General features: G+C 42.8%; 1 protein-coding gene across 1 annotated transcript in view; it reads right to left on the reverse strand.

Moving 5' to 3' along the window:
• Nucleotides 1-24,333, reverse strand: part of HS6ST3 (heparan sulfate 6-O-sulfotransferase 3) — a 590,588-nt gene that overhangs the window by 291,215 nt on the left and 275,040 nt on the right. The gene's annotated exons all lie outside the window — the stretch shown is intronic.

A 24,333-nucleotide genomic window follows, 5' to 3' on the forward strand; every position in this document is an offset into this window, starting at 1 on the left:
TTGTCATGTATCTGCTAATGCATGATAAAGTGTGGTTAGCCTTGTTGATCGCTTCATCACATTGACAGCTCATGTTCATCTTGGGGTCAATTCTGACTCCAAGATCCATTTCCATTACTGCACTGCTGAGAAGGATAGTCCCTGGCTTGTAAGTGTACTGTTGGTTCTTTTTGCCCAGGTGCAGCACTTTGCACTTGTCTTTGTTGAACTGCATCCTATTTCATTCTGCCCATTTTTCCAACCTGTCCAGATCCTCCTGGATCCATTTCCTACCCTCTGGTGTGTTAACTTTGCCACATAATTTGGTATCATCTGCAAACTTGGACAGGGTGCTCTCCATGCTCTCGTCCAAGTCACTGATGAAGACATTGAATAGCACAGGTCCAAAGACTGAGCCTTGTGGGACTCCACTGCCCACATCTTTTCAGGTTGATACCAACCCATCCACCACCACTCTCTAGGTGCAACCCCTAAGTCAATTTGCCACCCACCTGACCATGTAATCATCTGCATCACAGCCTGTCAGTTTATTTACGCGAATGGAATGCAATACTGTATCAAAGGCCTTCTTAAAGTCTAGGTAGATGACATCTACCTCAACTCCTATGTCTAAGCATTTTGTGACCTGGCCATAAAAAGAAACAAGGTTAGTCAGGTAAGATCTACCTGCAATGAACCCATGCTGATTTCCTTTCAGCATTATTTCCCTTGCTGAGCTCCCACAAATGTGATCCTTAATTATTTTTTCTGGAGTTTTCCAAGGATAGAGGTGAGAAACCTATAGTTTCCAGTTCATCCCTCCTCCCCTTCTTAAAAATAGGGACCACATTGGGTTTTTTTCAGTCCTCTGGGACCTGACCGGAGCACCATGAGTGCTCGAACAGTCATGCCAAAGGCTCTTCTATGACACTGCCAATTCCTTGGATGAAGTTCATCTGGGCCTGCTGATTTGAACACATCCAGCCCCTCCAAGTGCCCCTTCACTAAGTCTGTGTTAACAGTTGGTAGCCTGGTGTCTCTCCTGTGTCTCTCTATGATCCATTTGGGAGATTTGTCTTGATCTGTGTCTAGGAATACAGATACAAAGAACTCATCGAAGAGCACAGCTTTGTCCCCTCTCTCTGTTACCAATTGCCCTAGGTTGTCCTGTAGGGGTCCTATGCTATCCTGTGCCTTCCTTTTGCTCCCTAGATACCTGAAGAAGGACTTTTTCTTGTCCTTAATTTTTCTCACCAGCCTAAGTTCTCATCCTGCTTTGGCCTTCCTAACTGATTCCCTGCAAGTGCAAGCCAGGGAGGTGTACTCCTCCTTGATAGCTATCCACTGTTTCCACAGCCTGTATGCCTCTTTCTTTGCCCTTAGGCTTTCCTGGACTTCCCTGTTCAGCCAAGAGGGCTTCTTGGTCCCTTTGCCCCCTTTTATGTGCAATGGGATTGTTTCCTTCTGTGCCCATAGGATCACTTCCTTGAGGAATGACTACCATTCCTGGACCCCCATTTTCACCAGTGCTCTTGAGCTTTAATGCCTCACTAACTAATCTCCTGAGCACATTGAAGTTAGCCTTTCTGAAGTTTTGCACTTCAGCCCTAACTTTTGAGCCCCAGCAGCCTTAGCTGGGGTGCTAGGGGCCTCCCAGGGCACATGGCAGGAAATCTGGCTGACAGCTGGAGTGTAGCTGGCCAGGCTCCAGTTTTGGGCAGCGCACACTGCTGCCACATGCACCATCCCACCTCTTTTCTGTGTGGGTTTATCTGACTCTGGGATCTCCTGGGGTCAGCTCCCCCCCAAAGTTAGCAGCATGGAGAATACTTGCATGCGTGGTGTGTGGCACCGCAGATGGGTCTATAGTACCACATACCACATGTATGTACTTGTCTGGATGTAAGCATTGAGGCCAGTAGCCTGTAAATGGGACACTTTTACCTTTATCAGTCCAACCAAATGAATTTGCATTACTAAGGACAGGACATCAAGGAACTGTTTAAAAACACTAACCTCAAAAAAATGTGTTGTAAATAATCTCAGAAACCAAGCTGCTGCCATGCCAACAGCCTTCAAGACGCTAAAACAATCACAGCGGCAATTAATTGGAAAATAGGATAACTGGGAGAATTTTGAATTCCCAAGCCATAGGCAAATTCTCTAATCCATACTGATTGAAAGCTCCCATCAAGGTGTCAATGGCATCTCTGCATGAATAAGGATTTAAGAATTTGCTTTTACTAATCAGGATTGCCGGAAACCTGAAACATGATGGTGAGACAGCATTACTGATTCTCATACACAAGTGCACTGTGCATGCTGCAAGGCATAGACAATAAAGATTAAACTGACAAGATGCAATCCAAAGGGTTTTTATTTGACTTTTTAAAAAACAGTTATTAATAAAAATAATGTATTAACATCGGATTAAAAAATATATGTTTAAATATGTTACAGGTATTAACTTATCTGTTTCTGCAAAAGCTACTGGACTGAAGAACTAAAAAGTGTTGGTAGAGAAGGAAAAACAAAACAAAATAAGCACTGGATAAATAGACGACAAATAAAAAAGCACAAATTTAAATTCTCATCTGTACATAAAAATAAGACATAAAGAACATTATTAACCATATTCTAACAGGATTAGCATTGAAACTATGAAATAAACTAGCCATGATCTATAAGGCAACAACATTCCCCTCGACACCTGTAAAAATAGAATGAACCAAGAAATTTATCTTTAACAAAATAAAAATTAAAAAACCTCCATTAACTGGAGAGAAAATAGTAGAAAATGTATTTAAAAACAAAACAAATCAAAATTACCATAGAGGATAAATGGCACAGATCTAATAAAACTGCAAGAAAACACTATGACAAAACTTAGATCTGGTCCACTTATTGATTTAACAAACAAACAAATGAAAATATAAAAACTCATACATCCCATCCAAATAAGATTTTCCTCAGTGTAACTCAATGTAAACCTCAGTAGCAAACACACCACAAATTATATTGTGATAATTACAAATATTGACAATTCATCCTGTCTTGTAGTACCTAGTAACAATATGCACTATTTAAATCAAGAGGAACAGCTAAGAAACTAATTTTGACATTGTCAATCACCTCTTCTAAGACATTAGAAAAAAACTACATTACTAATATAAATTAAACCATGGTATCTTCAAGCCTCAGGAATCAGAGGAACAGTTTTGGAATAAGACAAATCAGTCACTCCTCCTGTCTAGACCAGAGAAGCATGGTTTATAAACCTTCTTTGTGAAACTGTGTGTTGAAACCATAAAACTATGTTGAAAAAAGCCTGATGTAGAGAGACCCTGGAGGACAAAGAGAAGGTCCAGAGGCCTCCCAGGTGGCCAATCTGATCTGTTAACAACCTCATTCTTCCCTAGCCCTCTGCTTCCCTTAACAAATAAACTTTGGGATAGTTTGAACTTTGAGACAGCAAATACAAAGCTCCTCTCTGGCTACATCCTTGGGAACCTGAGTTACACACCTACCTGGGCAATCCTATTCTGCCACGGAGCAACCTGCCACAGTGGAGCCTTGTGAGAAATGTGGAATAAAAGACTGGTAATAACTGGCCAGCCCAAGAAAAGACTTGATTTTTCTTTTGTTTTTTGGCACTGAGGCCTCCATTAAGGCCTTCACATTATTAATGAAGAGCCTGATCTCCCCATTGCCTACAGCATACACTAAATACCAAGTTTTTGCACAGCAGAGGCTGTATTTTGCTAGGTTTGCCATAAGGCTTGCAGCCTGAAGCAGCTGTAATACTGCGCTGATCCACCAGAGATATTCCTCCCAGGTACTTGTGAATACTTCAGGCATGAAGTGGTATACTCATGAGGTATACTCATGAGGTGGCTGCAGCAGTTGGACCACTTAAAGGTGGCTGGGGTGCTGTGGAGCCCAAAGAGGAAGGTTCAAAACTAATACAACTCCCCAGTGCCATGAAAGCTGTTAGCTCCCGTGATTCTAGAACTAGAGGGTTTTACCAGTACCGCTTTGCCCAGTCCAGTGTCACATATTTTGCTTTCTCCAGCCACTGTAGCAATTTGTCAATCTAATACACTAATACAACGGGGCTACTCTATTCACCGGAGGATTCTTCAACAACTCCAGTGTCCAGCATACTCTGTACTTCTTTTCTCACTATTTCCCACAACAGCTCAGGGATTCTGGAGAACCCTTCTGAACAGGACAATCTGGTTTCAAAACAATACAGTGACTGGGCATACCCAGGTTTGGTTGTGAATATGTCTGGGAAGTCCTCCAGTAGGGCCTCCTCTTGCTAGACTGTGGACAGGTTCTCCTCCAGAGTGACAACACAAATCAAGAGTTGAGCCATGTCCTGCAGCTTCCCCTTTTCAGTTGTCAGACTGAGGCACTAAGGGTTTCTCATGCCCTCCATAGTTTAAGGAGGTTTACATGGTAAATCAGGATCCCAAAGCACCTCTTCACAAGGCAAACTTCATAATCTACTTCCCCAAATCATCTCAATCTCATAGGGCTCCTACCATGAGTCTAACAGTTTACATTCCTCTGAGGGGAGTAACAACAGGACACGGTCCCCTGGTTGATATACTCAGAGTCAGGCATTCCTACTGTAATATTGTTTCTGAGCCTGTTGTGCAGTGTGGAGGTTTCCTGAGTGATGATCCTGCTGTTCCCAAAGAAAGGGAACATACTATATATATTTTGAGCTCTCAGGGCCTATGTCTGCCAAGTCTAATATGTCCCAAGTTTGTCTCCCCTACAGGAATTCAAAGGGGAAAAGCCCATTGAGGAACTTCCCAGATCATAAGCAACAAGTAAGGCAAAAACATATCCCATTTTTAGGGTTCTGCTGCCACAAACTTCTTTAATATACCTTTTCCACTAGACCATTTGTTTGTAGGTAGTACATCAAGGTTTAGATGAAGTGGACTCTCAAGAGGGGCTACACTTCCTGTAACAACCAGGACATAGATTCATAGACCAAGGCATTGCATTTTTCTCATGGAAGACCTATGCACGAGAATATTTTTAACAATTTCATACCTACTGTCTGAGCCAAGGTATTATGGATAGCTGTCACCTCAGGACAGAAATTTACATAATCCACCAAGACCAAAATAAATGGCATCTACTGGTGCTTGGGTCCAAGGGCCCTACTATGTTTATTCCAACCTGTTCAAAAGAAGTACCAACCAGGCAGGGGTGCCAGTAGTGGCTGGTACTTAGGGAGCAAGCCCACCAATTGAGCATGACTGGCAATAATTGTTAATGTCCTGGTAGATCCCTGGCCAGAAGCACCATCTTCTTGATCTTCTGGCTTGACCATGGTATATGTCATGGGCCAATTTCAATACTTGATTGTGGTGTGATTTTTGCACTAATAACTGGGGCTTCCATGTCCCAGTAGCTCAGTCTTGAGCAACCCTCATTAGGATATCCTCATATACCTCAAAGTGGAAATCCTGAGCATCCAGGTGAGGGTCCATTGGCTTGCTGTTCACCCTGGACAGATGCCCATAGAGGAAAGTAAATAAAAGGTCCTCTCTCTTGGTCCTTCTATAAAAATCAGGGCTTTCCCTTTGAGCACTCTCTCCCCATCTGGTTGGTTGCCTGAGGAGCTCTGTGGGGTTTTCCTTAGGGCCTTAGATCACAACTCCTTTTCCATCCATTTTTGGATGGAACAACTTTTCCATCCATTTTTCCATCCATTTTTCTAGGACCCACTTTACCATTAGTGCTTCCTTCCTGACCCTTCAGTATTCCCAGAAAATAGTTTCATAGTTGTTACGGGCTGGAAGAGACCTTACAGAACATAAGGTCCACCCCCCCTCCGCATGTGGGTAGGAAAGACTGCTGGGTTCAAATGATCCTAACAAGATGGGCATCAAGATGTTTTTTGAAGATCATCAGGATGGATGACTGTACCACTTCTGGGGGGAGCCTGTTCCAAAACCTCAGAACTCGGCTGGTAAAGAAGTTTTTCCTTATGTCTAGCCTGAAGCGATCCTCAATCAGCTTGTGCCCATTATTTCTTGTCCTCCCTGGGGGGCCTGGGTGAATGGCTGCTTCCCCAAACCCTGATGTATGCCCCTGATACACTTGTAGGCTGCAACCAAGTCCCCCCCCCGCCCCGAGTCTTTTCTTCAGGCTGAACAATCCCAAGTCCCTCAGCCTCTCCTCATATGTCTCGGTCTCCAGGCCTCTAATCATGCGTGTGACCTTCCTCAGGACTCTCTTGAGCTTCTCCACATCCTTCTTGAAGCGTGGCACCCAGAACTGGTGAGCTATGGTCTCACCAAGGCTGAGTAAAACCGGAAGATGACATCCTTTGCCTTGATCAAGATGCTTTGATGGATGCATGCCAGTGTTTAGTTAGCTCTGCCAGCTACAGCTTCACACTGGTGACTCATGTTCACTTTGTTGTCAGTCGTTACATCCAGGTCTCATTCAGTTGTGGTGCTGGCAAGCAGAGCACTGCTGAGCCTGTAAGTGTGTTGTGGGTTATTTCTCCCCAGATGGTGCACTTAACATTTCTTTGTATTAAATGATATCGGGTTGCAGTCGGCGCACTTCATGAACCTGTCCAGGTCGGCTTGTATGGCCAACCTGTCTTCAGTCATGACTCCATAGCTTGGTGTCATCAGCAAACTTTGCCAGATCACTTGTAATACCTGAATCCAAATCATTAATGAAATGTTGAAAAGCCCTAGTCCAAGTACTGACCCCCGAGGGGCGCCACTGGTCACCCGCTGACATAACAACTCACTTACATCAATCAAAGTCATTTGGGTCCTACCATGGAGCCAGTTACCTAGCCACTGGACCGTAAAGTAGTCAAGGCCACATTTTCCCAATTTGCCCACAAGGACATTGTGGGAAACCAGGTCAAAGGCCTTTTTGAAGTCCAAGTATATGACATCAGCCTCATTTCCTCTATCCAGGTGGCAAGTAACCTGATCGTAGAAGGAAATGAGGTTGGTCTGGCACATGCCCATCATGAAGCCATGTTGGCTACCCTTCAGAATACTGCCTTCAGTTAGCTTGTGTGTGATGGCTTCTTTGACGATTTTCTCCAGGATTTTACCTGTGATTGAGGTCAAACTGATTGGCCTGTAGGGTCCGCCCTTCTCCTTTTCTTAAAAAAGGATACCACATTGACTTTTTTCCAGTCTTCTGGGACCTCTCCTGAGTGCCACAAGTCTTCAAATAACTTTACCATCGGTTGCATGATGACATTGGCCAGTTCTTTTAGCACTTTCTGGTGTAGTTCATCCGGTCCAGCTGACTTGTAGATATTTAGCCTTTGTAGGTGCTCCCACACAAGATCTACATCAACTATAGGAGGGAGCTCACCCCCCCACCATGATCATCCGGTATCCTGTCAAGTAGGCTGATACTCTTGGACTGGTGGAATACCGACATGAAGTATTCATTCAGGAATTCAGTTTTGTCCTGGGTGTTGGTTAACGGCCGTCCCATTTCATTTATCAGGGAACCTACGCTTGCCTTGCTCCTTTTCCAATTCCCTACATATCTAAAGGACTTTTTGTTGTCCTTGATTCTGGTTGCCAATTTATGTCCGGTTACTGCTTTCACTGTCCTGATCTGTTCCCTACAGATGTGGGCAGCTGCTGAGTACTCCTTTTTGGTAGTTGTTCCTGACTTCCATCTCTTGTAGGATTCTTGCTTTAATTTCAGGAGGCCCATGACTTCCCTGTTGAGCCAAGGGGATCTCCCAGCTCTTTTGCTGCCTTTCTTGAGAGGGAATAGATTTTCTTTGAGCTTTTAGGATTGCTTCTTTGAGGAAAGACCACTCTTCTTGTATTCCCTTCCTCATGAGACCATGGTCACACAGGGCCTCGCCAACCAATCTCCTTAGTTTGTGGAAATCAGCTTTCCTAAAATCAGGGATTTCTACCCTACTGGCAGATTTCCCTGGCTTGTGGTGAATTGAGAAAGTGATCATCTCATGGTCACTGTTGCCGTGTTTCCCTTCAGTTCACAGTCACTGGATCATCCCCTTTGGCCAGAACCAAGAATAGGAGCACCTTGCCCCTGGTCTGCTCATAGACTTCCTCAGTTAGATAGAGCTCCTCAATGCAAGTGAGGAAGCTTTGAGAGCAATCAGTTCTAGCTGAGTACAGCCAAGACCTCTGGAAAAAAGGGGAATATCTTGCCTAGTTGGTCCCTGAGGTGGTCTTGCCTCTCTATATCCACCCTATTCTTTGTTGCCAGGCACAAGAACTTCAGGCCCCAATCCTGACCTGCCATTACTGGGTGAGAAAGGTGGCTGATCAGGTATGCAGGTTTTCTCTGGTAAAAAAATTCCCACTTTTTGGATTTAAAAAAGGAGCTAATATATATACATATATTATTGGCATCTCATTTTGATAATGGAAAAATGTGGATTCTGGGTTACTTTTTTAATCTGAAAATTGGGGATTTTTTTTCCCCAAGAAAACCAGGATCCCTGCTGATGACTGCTGCAGTCAACTTAGCTATCCAGTCCACAAGTGAGAATTGCAATTTCATAGTAGGATAGGGCCAAATACCTCTGTGTATTTATCACAGAATCATAGAGAATAATAGAGAAGGGGGTCTGGAAGTGACCCTGACACATGTGGCAGAATGGGGCAGGGGGAAAGGGACAACCAGCAAAGCCTAGAAGCATGAGTAATATCCATACTAGAACATAGATCATCCCCAACCAGTGGCTGTCCAGTGGCTGCAAAGTACGCTGGGCAATCTGGTGGTTGCACCAGAGGAGAAAATGGAACTCTTTAACCAATTCTTCACATCCGTTTTCTTGTGCAGGGACCGGGACTTCCCCGCTGTGATGCCAGACGGACTCGAGGGGAACGCCTCCAGACCTCAGGCTGGGGAGGACTGGGTTAGAGAGCTTCTGGAGGGGTTGGATGTGTTCAAGTCAGTGGGTCCAGATGCTCTCCACCCCAGGGTATTGAGGGAGCTAGCTGGGGTTATTGCAGGACCCTTGGCACGCCTTTACGAGCGCTCATGGTGCTTGGGCCAGGTGCCAGATGACTGGAAGATAACTAACGTGGTCCCCATCTTCAAAAAAGGGAAGAGAGAGGACCCGGACAACTATAGGCCCGTCAATCTTACCTCTATCCTTGGGAAACTATTTGAGAAGATCCTCAAGGAGCACATCTGTGATGGGATGATGCTCAAGGGCAACCAGCACGGTTTCATTAGAGGCAGGTCTTGTCAGACCAACCTGATTGCCTTTTATGATCAGGTCACAAAGGCAATGGATGCAGGTATTGCCATGGGCGTAGTCTTTCTTGACTTCAGCAAGGCCTTTGACACCATCTCCCACCCCATCCTCATTAAAAAACTAGGCGACTGTGGCATTGATGCCTACACAGTCAGATGGATTGCAGATTGGCTGAAGGATCGTACTCAGAGGGTGGTGGTGGATGGGTCATATTCAACCTGGGGGGAAGTGGGCAGCGGAGTCCCCCAGGGCTCAGTCCTTGGGCCTGCGCTGTTCAATTTCTTCATCAGTGATTTGGACAACGGGGTGAAATGCAACCTGTTTAAATTTGCTGATGATACCAAAATTTGGGGTGAGGTGAGCATGCTAGTAGGGAGGGAAAGATTGCAGCAGGACCTGGATAGGTTACAGGAGTGGGCTGACATAAACAGGATGCACTTAGGCAGTAGAAACCAGCAGCACACTTATAGAATGGGAAACTCCCTTCTTGAGAGCATGGAGGCAGAAAGGGATCTTGGAGTCACTATTGACTCTAAGATGAACATGGTCCGACAATGCGAGGTCACGGTTGGCAGGGCTAACCGGACCTTGTCGTGCATCCACAGGTGGATCTCAAGTAGAGCCAGGGAGGTGATCCTCCCCCTCTATGCGACGCTGGTCAGGCCACAGCTGGAGTACTGCATCCAGTTCTGTGCGCCCCATTTCAGGAGGGATGTGGACAACATTGAAAGGGTCCAGAAGAGGGCCACCCGCATGCTTTGGGGACAACAGGGCAGACCCTACAATGAAAGACTGTGGGACCTAAACCTGTTCAGCCTTCACAAGAGAAGGCTGAGGGGGGACCTGGTGACTGTCTATAAACTCACTATGGGGGGACCAGAAGGGTTTAGGGGAGACGCTGTTTCCCCTAGCACCCCCTGGCATGACAAGGATCAATGGACACAAATTATTAGAGAGTAGGTTTAGATTAGACATCCGCAAGAACTACTTCACAGTTAGGGCGGCTAGGAGCTGGAACCAGCTTCCTAGGTAAGTGGTGCTGGCTCCTACCCTGGGGATCTTTAAGAAGAGGCTTGACGACAACCTGGCTGGAGTCATTTGAGTTCAGTCTTTTCTCCTGCCCAGGCGGGGGGTCGGACTTGAAGATCTACAAGGTCCCTTCCGACCCTACTTCTATGATTCTATGATTCTTTCCCTCTTCTTTATGGCAGCCCTTCAAATAATTGAAGATTGCTATCATATCCCCCTTAAGTGCCTTTTCCTCAAGCTGAACATGCCTAGTTCCTTCAGTCTCTCCTTATATGACCTGCTTTCCATCACTGTTGCACATCTCTGGACCCTCTTTAATTCTCTGGACCCTCTACACATCCTTTTTAAAACGGCTGGTTTAATAAAAAATATCACCCTAAGAAATACTTGCCCCTCACACATTTTCTGGACAATCAAACATTCTTCAACTGTCAGCTGGGCAGGGTCCATGAGCTGCTTATGCAGAAATGCCCAACCTGAGCCAGAGTCCACAAGGACCAGAGCCAGGATGTTCCTTAGAGTATGGGCCCTCTGTTTGGGGGTCTCTATTGGGATATCAGAAACCCCAGACTGGACATATCTGCAGTCCATGAATGAGCAGCTGTGGCATCATTGCCTTGGCTAGCCACATGAAAAAACCCTGTCCTTGAGTCTAATACCACTTCCAGGTGTTGATACTTTTCCACCCCTGACTCCATGGTCTAAAGCTGCTGAGGTCAGGTTCCTGGGTATGAGTATACAACCTTTACTCAATGGTTCATGAGTCACTACCAACTTTCCCTGTTTAGAGGGAGGCTTTGGTTGGTGGGTCCATCCCTTTGCCCAGCCAAAAAACTTCCCACATACCAACTCAACCTCTAAAAAGTCTTTAACAGAGCATTCTGCCTCCTTCAGGTCCAATAACCTGGTGTCTACAAACCCACTCCCTGGCCTGCACTGGAAATATTAGTCCAAATTTTTCTAATGTCATCAACTCCATAATTTTTATGGTCAAGGTGGCTTCCAGTTGCACTGAATGCATACATCTTTAAGCCACTGTGTCACCACTCAAGGTTGAAAATTTTGATGAAATGGTTCCACCCAGAACTGACATCCATATGCCTCCTCTGTGAGCCCCAAATGGTCTACAGTGGCAGAATTGAGGATGTTATGACTGTAACCTCAGCTCCTGGCACTCAGTAGGCAGCCTGAGCTTCTCCAGGCAGATAGGGTGCTAGCCTGATAATTCACTAAATACAGGAGGACCATTGATATTGCCCTAGTCACCCCCCTCAAAAGTCTCTTAAAACACTTCAGGCTCACCATCAGGCCCCATTTTTGTAAGAGTTCACCCCTTACTACTGTGGTTGGAGGAGCTACACCCACCTGCATCTTGGGCTTTGCCTGTTCTTTGCTGCTCCTCTTGCTATTTTTGCTGAAATTGCTGCTGCTGGATCTGGAACTGCTGAAACACTGTTGCTGTTGGAATGCTTGTTGCTGCTGATGCAACCACTCTATCTATTGGAACACAGCCTTGTGTGTCCAGTCTAATGACTAAGTCTACCTGCTTTCTCCACCATGTGTAAGCAGGTCCTCACCTACTTCTCTAGGCGTGCTTTTGCTCCCTGAGGAGTGCTTCTCAGTCAATCCACACCAATAAAATAAAGTCTTTAAAGAAACAAACCTTGTGCCCACTACCTCCCTCCATCTTTCCTCTGCAGCTTCTGTTCCCCCACCTACTGACCCCCTTCCTTCCCCTTTACTATCAGGTACAGCTCTGCTCTGGCTGGGGTTTCTCCCAGGTACACAGCACATGGGAACTCCTTCCTCTACCTGGCAAATCAGCTGAAACCTGGGGGGAATGGTGGGGGGGAGGGGAGACTGGGAGGATTGGGAACAGTAGGGGAAAGGCAGAGACTGTGAGGAGCCAGAGATGAAGGTGCAGTTTGCAGAGGGAGTAGGAAGGCTGAAGGAGGTGAGCAGAGGGTAAGGTAGCCACCTTTCCGCCCCCACCCCCCCACACACACTTCTTTCCCTGCTATAGCAGTGGGAGTGAGGAAATTCAAGACACCCCTCCAAGATGTAGATTCTATAGCTGGACATTTATAACAAATGTATAAACATTCCATATATAGAATATAATTATTGGGGGGGGGTAATTTTATGTAAATATGGTAAGTATCATCCAAATAAACTCAGTAAACAAGTCCTGGCCTGTGGACTGTCTGTGAAAAAATCTAACATGACTCTTCATTACATACTCTTTCTGCTGCAGGATTGGCCACCTAATTATATCCTTTTTTTATTTTGTTACCTGATTAGATGATCAAAACTTCATAAAAAGGAAGGAATGACTGGCCAGCTGCTAGTTTGATTTTAAGAAGGAAAGGCAGGACTTTTGAAACATAACACCTTTAAAACCTTCACATTTTTGCAAATAATGTCAAATTATTTTTTTGCATTTTATTAAGCTCTGCCCAGACCATTTTACCTTATTTTTTATATAGACACACTGCTCATTTTGCTGATATTTTACAATACTGAAAAAGTTTAAATGCCTGACTGGTTTTATCACTTTCACATATCTGGTTTCCAGTAGTGACTGGAAAAAATGTGTTTTTTTAGCATAGTATTCTATAGTTCAAGGTTGCCAGATGGAAGTGAGTATTTTTAGTTTTCATATCCATTGCTTTGAACTCTACTGGCAATATGTTTACTCAGCTAGGAAGGGTATTTGCAATTTACCAGAGTTATTGGGCTTCTGTGCCAGAAATAACCTGTAACTTTCAATTGTGTCTGTCATTACACAATATTAAAATAAAACTTTCCAATTTTGGCTCAAAAACCGTTAATTCCAAAACCATTTTCCTAACCAAACAGATCCAGACACTTCTGGAAGGAAAGAAAGAAGGATTTTAATCCAGAAAATTATACAGTTTATTCATTTACAAATGTGAAATGAATTTTAGGTTATATGCTCTTTTTAAAATAAAACATGTCATATTTTTTAAAGTAAATCATAAAATAATTTACAGATTATCAGAAGACTGTGAGTGATCATTAACCAACATAAATTAATTACTATTGATTAGGAAACATAAGAAACAGTTTATGTCACTCAGTAAAATAACAAAATAAAATAAATGTCATGCCAAATTCTGCTTCAACCAACATTAACCAAGCTTTTGATATATGGCATGGAAAAATAAATTAGCAATAGGTCAAAATTTTGAACTACCCATTCAAAAGTAGTGAAGATTTTGTTATTCAAATACTGGTAGGGAAAAAAGTACGTAGATATAAATCATATTGTTATCAAAAGCCCACTTGAACATAAAAAAGTGACATGTATAAACAGTTTATCAGGAATGAATAAGTAGTAGGCCACTGTGTCTTACTGTATAAATAAGGGAAGAACCGAACAGACAACGTTAGCCTGACTAATACCCCTGTTAACAAGCCACATCACAAGCCCATTTTTTCCTTTTTCAGTGATCATAACTAAACATTTAAAACCTCTCTAAGGCAAGCCCCTATCAAGGTCATACCCTGTTCCACTAACCATTAACAAAATGACAGACCTGCAAAGAACACTAAATGGGAAACTTGTCACATATATATTGTTACCAAACAGTGTATAATATGCTCATGATACACATCATTATCTCTTAAATTAAAAGTCTAAGAAGGTTAAATATAAATAATAGATCGGACAGAGCTTATGTATCACATTAGTACACAAAATAATATATTCAAATACAAGATGCATACTGATAATTCTTAGCTATTTATGTTAAGTGAGGTCAAATATCTCTTTACTCAAAGAGATTCCAATCTATTACACTGAATTAATAACACATTTTCATTTATCAGCAGTTTAAATTAATTCTTCCATTATCCAAGACTAGCAGATCCTCATTGTCTTTAAATTGATGCATGCAATATTAAGGATATAAAAATGGGCAAGAACTTGATGCATATTACACTTACTAACGATATAAACATGGGCCATAGATACAATAGGTTAATTCCAATAAATCTTCTTGTTTAACTAATTAGACAAATTGCAAAATTGTAACAAACTAATTTTCTATTGCACATTCTTACTGTTCTAATTTCTAGGGACTTATCTTCCAAAGGACATCCAAAAAGTGATCTGAATGAACTGATGGATTTAATTTAAAAGAAGTTAGTTGAATTAAATTTAGCTTTTATGTGGACTTTTTGTCTGATAATCAGGGATCCTAGTTTTCTCTGATAAAAAATCCTCAATTTTTTAATTAACTGCCCCCCCCAAAAAATCCAGCCTTTTCAGTGATACACCACTAATATATAGATATATATACATAGTACAATATACAGAGTTGGGTTGTGGCTTTGTGGGTAGCCCCACAGACAGGGTTACAGTACTATATCTAGATAGCTAGATAGATACAGTACTGTAACCCTGGCTGTGAGACTACCCACAAAGTCACAACCCAACTCCCGAACCCTGGAGGTGCCCACAGACTAGAATCACCCGGGATCCTGGAGTAAAGGAAGTTCCTCATAGAGGAAGGCACCTGGACCTTCAGTTAGACACCAACAATTTACAACTATGTACACTTTACTTACAAAGGGTTAAAGACAAGGAAACAAATTAATATACAACTGATGAATTGTCAGAAACTTATTCACAGCCTCAGTCAGTAACATTGTACATGATGATGGCCTTGGATGATATATGTACACAGGTGGCTTGGATCGGATGCCCAGGAAGGTGGAGCTGCTTCTGTGCCCCTCCCGCAATGAAGCGTGGGTGGGTCCTTGCTGTGAGGGTCTCACGTAGCATGCCCCAGGGTTTGCTGTGCTGCAGGCAAGTGCTCCCTTGCTGAAATTCCTGCAAGATAGTTTACCCTGCCCTGACACACAGGGAGCAGGGTCTGGGCTGGAGCTCTGGTAACCCCCTGCCCACACCTGCACACCCCCCACTTGCCAGGCAGTAGAGGTTTGCCCCCTCCCTTGGGTCTTAACTCTTTCTCACAGGGACCCTGCCCTGTGTGAGGAAGGCTAAGGTCCCTAGCTCTGCCTCCAACCCAGAGCTCTTGGTGAGCTGGATCAATCTCTCTCCAGTCCCCCCCCACCCCTAGTACACCTCCAGCACACCAGGGCTTAGAGAAGAGTCCTCTTCACTGGGGGTCTCCAGAAGGGCCAGGTGCTCCTCCGAGCAGCTCGGACAGGGCTCCCAGGGGAAAAAGGAGCAAAACTGGTGCTGTGGCTGGGTTTCCTAACCCTCCAGCCCACAGCACAGCCCACGCTTCCTTCAGGCTCTGGAAGCTCTGAGGACAGGACCCAGGCCCAAGCTCTCCCTCAGCTGCTGGGCTTCCCTCATGGCTCTCCCTTTCCCCAAGATGGTTGCCTCCAGAGAGGATTTCAAGTGCCTTTATAACATGAGCTCAGCAGAGCCATTTTCTCTTTTCCAACACGGCTGCCTCCGGAAAGCGTTTCATTGGCCTGTATCACATGGTCTCAAGGAGCCATGCTGTCCTATGCTGCTGCCTGGCTGAGTTCACTCTGGGACTGCCTTCTCTCAGGTAAGGTGATTTCATTGTTCATTACAGTACTATAGAGAGAGAGAGATATCTATATAGATATAGAGATAGAGATAGCTATCCATCTATCTATATATATAATATATAAATAGATCTCTCTCTCTGTATATATATATACACATATGTGTGTGTGTGTGTGCGCGTGTGTGTGTGCGCGTGTGTGTGCGCGCGCGCGTGTGTGTATATATATTAGTGGTCTTTCATTTGATCATGGAAAAATGTGGATTTTAGGTTACTTTTTTTAATCCAAAAATTGGGCATTTTTTTAAAATCAGAGAAAACCAGGATCCCTGCTGATAATTAAAGTGACCTTAATTTAGGTTTTCTAACTCAATATAGAAGTGAATTAACTAAACTAGGCTATGGCTACTATAATTCTAAATCACATAGGCCATGCAGGGATTTAATTCAATTGTACTATTTCACTTTAAAAGTCACTTGGGTTAAATTCCCTGAGTGTCTCCTTGTAGACTGTAGGTCCACTTAACATAGCTCAGGGTGCCACTGAAAAACCTAGAGTGTACTTTACAAGAAATTAGTAGTCTTCAGTTATAGCGTTCCATGTAGCATTTATCTATAGATCCTGAGAGCTGAAACAGCACACAGATAGCTTAGGGAGCAGCATAATTAGGTTCCCCTACCTTCTTCCACTGATCAAAACACACTGCAACATTTCAATCAATTAATCACACAGACTGACAGGAGTCTTACATGGATCTCTCACATTCATTATCCTTGAAGAATTTCATGTGGTATGGAAGCAACATTTACCATCATCTATGAAGAACAGCAATTCTCAGTGATAAGACACATACCACCAGCAACTTGTCTTCTTTTGTGGGGAGAATTGATTCATATACGTTTGTGTTAGATAGCTCAAAAGTACAGTTTTATGCACCCATGCAGTTCTTAACTAAATCTTTAATTACAACTTTGGAATAGAACAGATAAGATCTTTTGGTTCAGAAACTAGTCTTTACACCTTACATAAAAAATACATTGTTTTCAAGACTTTCTGAAAACTGCTAATCATCCAAGGAAGAACTGGTAACCTAAAGTTTGGAGCTGTCAAAGGAGTGCCTAGGAAGACAGTAAAACACTTACAGTACCAAGTTAAAAATAACAATAGAAACCTATCAGGAATTATCTCATTAGGAAAATATCAATACAATCTGTAATAAAATGTAATGCACTGATATTGCTCTCTCTAGATGCAGCCAGCGGAAAAGTCTTGCATAGAGCATACAGTATTAGGTGCATGTTTTATTTTCTGCTGGAAATATGATTCTAGGTGGCCTGGAAAGGCTACCCAGCAGCTGTACTATTCTGTATATCTGTTGTACGGTGGGTCAAGCCAGGCCATATACATCCAATGAAGGCTAAAACTGTCAGCACTGGAGGCAGGAAAAAGCCCTGATGAAGCCCAAATTGTCTTGGATTCTGTATTAAAGCAGGAGATGGACCAAAAGACTCATATCTCCTGCCTAATGGAGCTGAAAAAACTGCAAGACAAAGTGCTACTAACAGACAGGTATTGTGAGCAGTTGGAAAAGTAGAAAACATACGAAGGGTGAAACTGTAGAGAGATCAGCTCCAGCTGGGTACACAAGAAATGGCATCTCCTAACTTCTCGATACCTCTTCAGAGGCCAGCAAGTGACTGAAAATTTGTTCTAGCCTGTCACTCCTACTGGATATAGTTAATACAGAAAAGTTTCAGAACTGGTAGAGGATTATTTAGATGAAGACAAGACAGCATTTTCGTATGTGAAGAGAGCTTTTGTAACTCACCAAAGTCATGGATTTATTACATCCAACTAACTATTCAGGACTAGAACAAGAGCAGTCTACAGTGATCCAGAAACAAAGTAGGGAGAATATCAGATATTTACTAGGACAGCACTGCAGAACTCTGATCCTTGATGTCATTGCACAGTACAAACAGCAGAAAGCACCAGGCTCTTCGCTTCTGGTAGAACTTTGAACTGAGGCTATACCTGGGCACAAATAAGTTTTCCTCATTAATGAAATAAAAGTCATGCACACACACCTCTTGTACAATCACTTCCTTGTCCTCCAGTATATGGAGAAGAACTGAGCAGAGTGTGAAAATGAATGGGCATGCCTAAGACATGATCCCCCTTTGGCAAATATGCTTAGCTTGTTACAAGTGAAGTGTGTTCTTGTACATATAACTCAGCAACATGACATTACTCATCTAAGTAACGACTGGATGAGGATCCCACATTTTCCCTCTTCTACTTAGAATTTTTTTGCCTTTAACACAGTTAAATAAAGTACCTATGCTAACGCAAGGGAGGCAGTTCTCACACGCCTCCCTTGTCCTTTCTTTAAATTCAGCAGAACCCCAAACCCTGCAATTACATAATCATTTAATAATTAATAAACATGTCCTCTTTCACCTTGGATCCCAAGGCCTAGGACTCCCTGCCTGTACTGTATAGAATTAAGCATCAAAATATCACATGGAAAGGAGTGGGGGGAGTAAGATTTTTGTATTACTTTACATTTCACTTCATAGTTCTAATATCAAAAGAGACAGAGTGTATTTGAACTTTAGTGAACTGTAGCTCACTAGTGACATCACAGCTATGAAACAACTTTTTTACCCTTGTAGGCAGTGGGTTTGTAGCTGTCTTTGGAATAAATATACATTTGATATTCTTAATCCTGATCAGCAGCACAACATTAATACTTTATGTACGTTCATCTCTGTATCTGTCCACAGAAAAGTTATATTTCATCATTTAAGAAGTTCCTATACTGACATAGTTTCAATGGTTTTTTCCATTTCTCTTAAATATTTTGAGAACATTCATTTTTAATTAATTATTTGATCAAAGCACCTTTTATAAAGAAGTTAATATTGTTTTAGTGCCGTATATCACACACCTTTGTTTCTAAAATTTATATTCAGAGGCTTACTGACTATCCTAGGATTAACTTAAACTGGAATAGATGGGTCAAAACTATATTCAAACATCCCCAAACTCTGGTCAGCTTCAGACACCAGCTCAGGTTCCAAACTCTCCTCAGAAGCTCTTTTTCTAATCAGGATAAGATAACATTTTACACTTCCAACCCAATACAAGTTAAGCTTTGAAGATATTGACATGAAGTGTCACTTGAAGACTAGAACACCTATGTATTGATATATTTTCTTGACTGCAAAGCTTGTAGGCATTTTAGCAGCTAACATCATATCAAGTTGCCCTGTGTTTCTACACTGCAACAGTCAAGTTTCAAAGATGCAAAGATTGAAAGTAGAAGGGTAAGAAAAGCAGCTGAGAATCAAAAACATCTGGAAAACATAAAATAGACTCAGCTCCTGTATAATCATAGCTTGAAAGAACTCCTAGCCTTTTGCTTAATATCTCTTAATATTTTGCGAAAACATCATCCACAACAGGTAACAATCATTCCTTCTCTAAACCAAATGCATATCTCTTTTCACAATGAGAATTGGACTGTGTATGTAGTAGATATAGATAAAATAGTATGATCTTATATATACACATAAAAGCAATCAAGAGAGCTCTTTTCATCACTACTACTGAAATTGAAATATAAATAAAACTTAAAAATGCATGCGAAGACCTGGCTTCCTGTGATCAGAGATGTAACAAAGAACGTCTTGCATTCAAAAGCTTGTCTAACTTTATCTCAACTACACAGTTTGTCCAATAAAGGATATCACCCTAAGAAATCCTTGCCTGTCACGTAGTTTCTGGACTATCACAGCTAAAACATCACTCTTACACTACCAGATCATTCACTGGCATTTTTCAGACTGCTTTAGAGTACTGTGATAGCTACAGCCATTCAAGGACAATGAATAATTCACAGTATAGATACACTGATCGAATTAAAAGCATTTTCTGGAATGAAATATAAAAATACCTTGGTTCCACTAAGTAAAACGTGGGTGAAAGTTATGTTGGAAAAGATTCCAAAGAAACGTCTTACCTGTCAATGTGAATAGGTTTCCAATGAAAGCCAAAGTTCCCACCATTCACATACAAGGTGATAGATTAATTGATAAGGGGAAGCAGATCAAAGAGAAAATGAAGAAAAAATAAATTAGTATTTAATGCAGTAATAGTAAATTACTTCTCATATAGCACTCTTCACCAATACATTTCAAAGCACTTGGTTACGATGTCAAAAAATGAAAAAACAACAGCTATACCATGACACTTTATGCAAGAGCAAGGATTTCTTAGGGTGTATCTTTTTTGGACCAGCTATGTAGTTTGAATAAAGTTAGACAAACTTTTGAATGCAAGACATTCTTCATCAGGCCTCTCACCTGATAAAGAATGTCTTTCATTCAAAAGTTTGCCTAACTTTATATCTCAACTACATAGTTGATCCAATAAAAGGTATCAACCTAAGAAACCCTCGTCTCTTGGATAATTTGTGGACTGTCACGGCTACATAGTCACTTTTACACTCTTATCATAACACTCTGTCACATACCACTGTATTTTTTACTGTTCCCAAGGGAAAAAGTGATTTTTAGTACTGATTAGAAAAAGTGGATCTGGATTTTTACTAATCATTTTTCTGAAAAAATGAGGGAAAGGTAACACAAGACACTAGGGGTACACTGATAGAGATTTTTTGGGGATGATACTGATAGCTGATATTTAAGGAGGAATATCAGCTGATAGCGATCCAATATCTGATACAACTGCCTCCAGGTGGTAAGTCTGGTGTGGTGGAAGGGAAGTGAGGAGGGAACGGATGTGGGGGGGCAGATCAATACCCTCATGGTGAGGGGGAGACAGGTGCTGCCCAGGAAGGGGCGGGAGTGCAGGACAGAGGAACAGCTTGGGGTGGGGGGTGGCTCCTGCCACTGCTTGCACACGGGGAGCATGGGCATCTGGTGACTCTTGAGTCAGGGGGAGCACATTTCTTTCAACCTTGTTTCTATTAAATTCCAGAATTGGGTTTCATAAAATTAAGTTAGTTTGTTGCTCACAACTCATATGAGACTTTGTAAAATACAGTTACATGATTCCTGTCCATTTACAAAAAAAAAAAAAAAAAACATTTTAAGAGTTCAGTTACCAGCTTAACTTTTCCAGAAGAGAGCTGTTTATATATTTTGTTCTCTTTTTTTAATATTAAATCTTTCTCCCCTATGTTCACCTGTAGAAGAAAATTGTGGAGAATTCTGTCCAGCCCATCTCAAATAATACTTCTTAGAGAAAATGATATAAGGCAAATTTCAGCAGTGGAAAATGAAAAACAGAGGGATGTAACACCTCCTTACTGAAAGATTGTAAAAAAGAAACTTAAAAACTAGCACTATTTACAAAGAAATAACCGGGGACATGACAGAAATATATGAAACAACAAACTATTACAGAGGTAAATTGACAGCTTTCTATTTACCATCTCATAATACAACAAGGGGTCAAGAATGGAAATTGAAAGGTAATATTTAAAAAGAAATTAAATTATGATTTTTTAATGTTATTTTATGCACAATTCTTAATTAACCCCTGTAACTAGTTCTACATGTATATACATCAATTATGCCAAAGTCTGGCAGAATTTAAAAAAGGACTAGATATTCTTGAGGATGGTGGGAATATTTTGATACAATAGCAAAAAAGAATAAGGGCTTTAATCCTTACATTAGGGCAGGGCTGTCCAGCTTCTAAGTACTGGGGCCCAAATAATCCATGGGCTGCTCCAGCCGGGGCTGCATGTTGTGGGGCCATGGGCTGTAAAGGCTGTATACTATATGAACATCCCCTCCCCACCCCACTGCACCACACACAAATAGGTGTTCCTTCCACTGCAGCATGTGGGAGATGAGAGCCCTTCTTTGCTGCAGGGACACTGAACCTTCAGCTCCCAAGCTACAGGCCCCTGCTGCACCATGCACAATGTGTGCTCTGGGCTGCTGGTTACTCCAGCACTCCAGGCTGAGCCACATTACACTCTTCCATATGCAATTCATGGGGGGGGGGCACAGGTGGGCATGTGCCCCTGACTGACCAACGCTGACACCGCTACTGGCTTCTGTGGGCGGTCGCTGTTCGCCACTCGCCCTCATGCCGCCAACATCACCACTGGCATCTGTAGGGGGGTCCCTGCTTGCTGCTTGCCACCCCACCATCACCACCACCAACACCGATGCCAGCATCTGCAGGTGGTCCCCACTTGCCACCCGCCACTGCTGCCTACAAATTGTGCCCCCCACCCCCCAGTCTCAGGAGGTACCAGTCGTTCATGCCCTGCTCTACCATCTGGGGCAGGGGTATGTACCAGAAGCCATAGGGGAGTGGGGGTATGGGACCACAACTGATGTTGCAGTCAGAGCAATAGGGGCAGCAGCAGCTAGGTAGGAGCCCACGGACCACAAGTAAACCCCTCACTGACCACCAGCTGGATAGCTTTGCATGAGGGTAAAAGACATCTATTAAACAGCACATACTTAAGCATCTGCTCCTGCTGCCAGAGATTGGATATGGAACACATTGCACTGCTTGTTTGATCCCACATGGCAGTCCATAGTTTCCTATTGTGATGGTGTTAAGAGTCTGGAAGGAATACTAGACCTAAGTCAATTTAACTTGTTAAATTTGTTTTGCATGAGAGAAAAGGTAAACATTTGAAACACCCCAGCAGTCTTCCCTTAGTGGGTAACCTTGGACATGACGCATTTGAATTCTGTAACCTTCTGTGAAGAGACCTGGAAAGAACTGGTCCTTCAATGAAAAACTAGAGGTACCATCCCAGAGTTGAAAATTCATTTTATAAAATGTAAATGCTTAATACCAAGGGCATGTTTTCCTGTGCTGAAAAATCTAAAGATAAACTACCTTTAGATGACAAGGGACTACATGCCAGAGGCAGATAATCTTTAATATCACATTAAACAACCTCAAAATCCAAATGCTGACTGAGAAAATGCAACCTAACTTATTCCTACGCCAGGAAAAAGGCTGTTAAAACAAGCTGTTGTTGTTACTGATTGCATTAATTGAAATAGGCTAACCAAGAAAAGCATCCTTTTTATGCTATAGCAAAAGCAACAAGACTACAGGGTGCACAGCTTACAGCAACAAGCAATTTGATATGCCTTACAAGGCTTGACCAAAAACATAGGAATTGATGCTGAAATATCTACCCCTTAAGTATCAGTAGTGTGTACCCACTTTGAGTATTGTATTTACTTGAATGCAAGGTGAGGTTTCTTTCCCCATTCAATATGAGGAGGTGGGAGGGAGCCCCTTGCCTTAGATTTGAGTACAAGTTGGGGGTGGAGGGAGGACTCAGACTCAGGGTTGGAGTCAGAGGAACAGTGGCTGCCTCCAACACCACCCACCCCTTGTAGCCTCTGCTCCCCCACCCTGTGCCTTCACTTCCCCCCATACCACCCTCTCCCCCCTGCTTACCTTACCATCACTGCTCTGGCTCTGGCTGGGGACCTACTCTAGGTCAGAGCAGAGAACACAAAACAAGTTGCCTCTAGTCCCAGTCTGACCAGGCAGAAGGAGCAGCAGCTCTAAACTTGACTCTGAGACTGAGGTTGGAGCTGTTGGTGCCACAACAATTCTTACAAGGCTGGCTTGAGGCCAAAGGCAGGATGTGGTCCATGCTCAATGCTTCCTGCCCTAGTGCAGAAAGGGGACGCAGCTGAAGCTGTGAGGGGAAGATAAATAGTGATGGAAGGCACAGGGAGCAGGCAGTAGAGGGAGAGGCAGTGTCGGGGACAGGCAACACAGGGTGGCAAGTGGTGGGGGGGACAAATGCCAAGGGATACAGGTGCAGCAGGAAAGGGAAGGCATCAGGGAACAAAGGTATGGAGAGGGCAGGCAGGAGAGCAATCCAAGTGGCAGAGGGAAAGGTGAGGGTGGGGGCAAGCAACAGGAAGGTAAGTAGTAGAAGGCAGGCAACAGGGGATATAGGTACCACAGGTAGGAAAAACACAGGGTGCACAGGCAGCTGGGGGCCATGGGAAGAACCAGGTAGTAAGAGGCAAACACTTGATTCCCCCGTTGTCAGCCCCACACCATCTACCATTCTGTCATGGCTTGCCTTGCTGAAGTGCTGGGGAAAACTAAGTTAAATAAAACCCCCAAAATTAGATTCAAGATATGGAAAATTATAACAACATTTTCCATGTCTAGAATGTAATTATTGGGGGCGAAGTTCTTAAATTCAAGAAGTCATCTTAGATTTTGGTAAATATGGTATTTCTCCCTACTCTCTACCCTTGCTCTTGATGAATCCATAATGACTGTCCCTGATCATCAGGGATCTTGGTCTTCTCTGATAAAAGAAAATCCCCAATTCTCAGTTAAAAAAAAAACCCAAAATCCACATTTTTCCGTGATTAAAATGAAAAAACACTATACATCGATATATCTGTATATTACAGGTGTTTCATTTTAATCATGGATAAATGTGGATTTGGGGTTACTTGTTTTAAACTGAAAATCGGGGATTATTT

The sequence above is a fragment of the Crocodylus siamensis genome, chromosome 1 (genome assembly GCF_052110815.1).
Source record: "Crocodylus siamensis isolate JL-2025a chromosome 1, ASM5211081v1, whole genome shotgun sequence".
NCBI classification, from domain to species: Eukaryota; Metazoa; Chordata; order Crocodylia; family Crocodylidae; genus Crocodylus; species Crocodylus siamensis.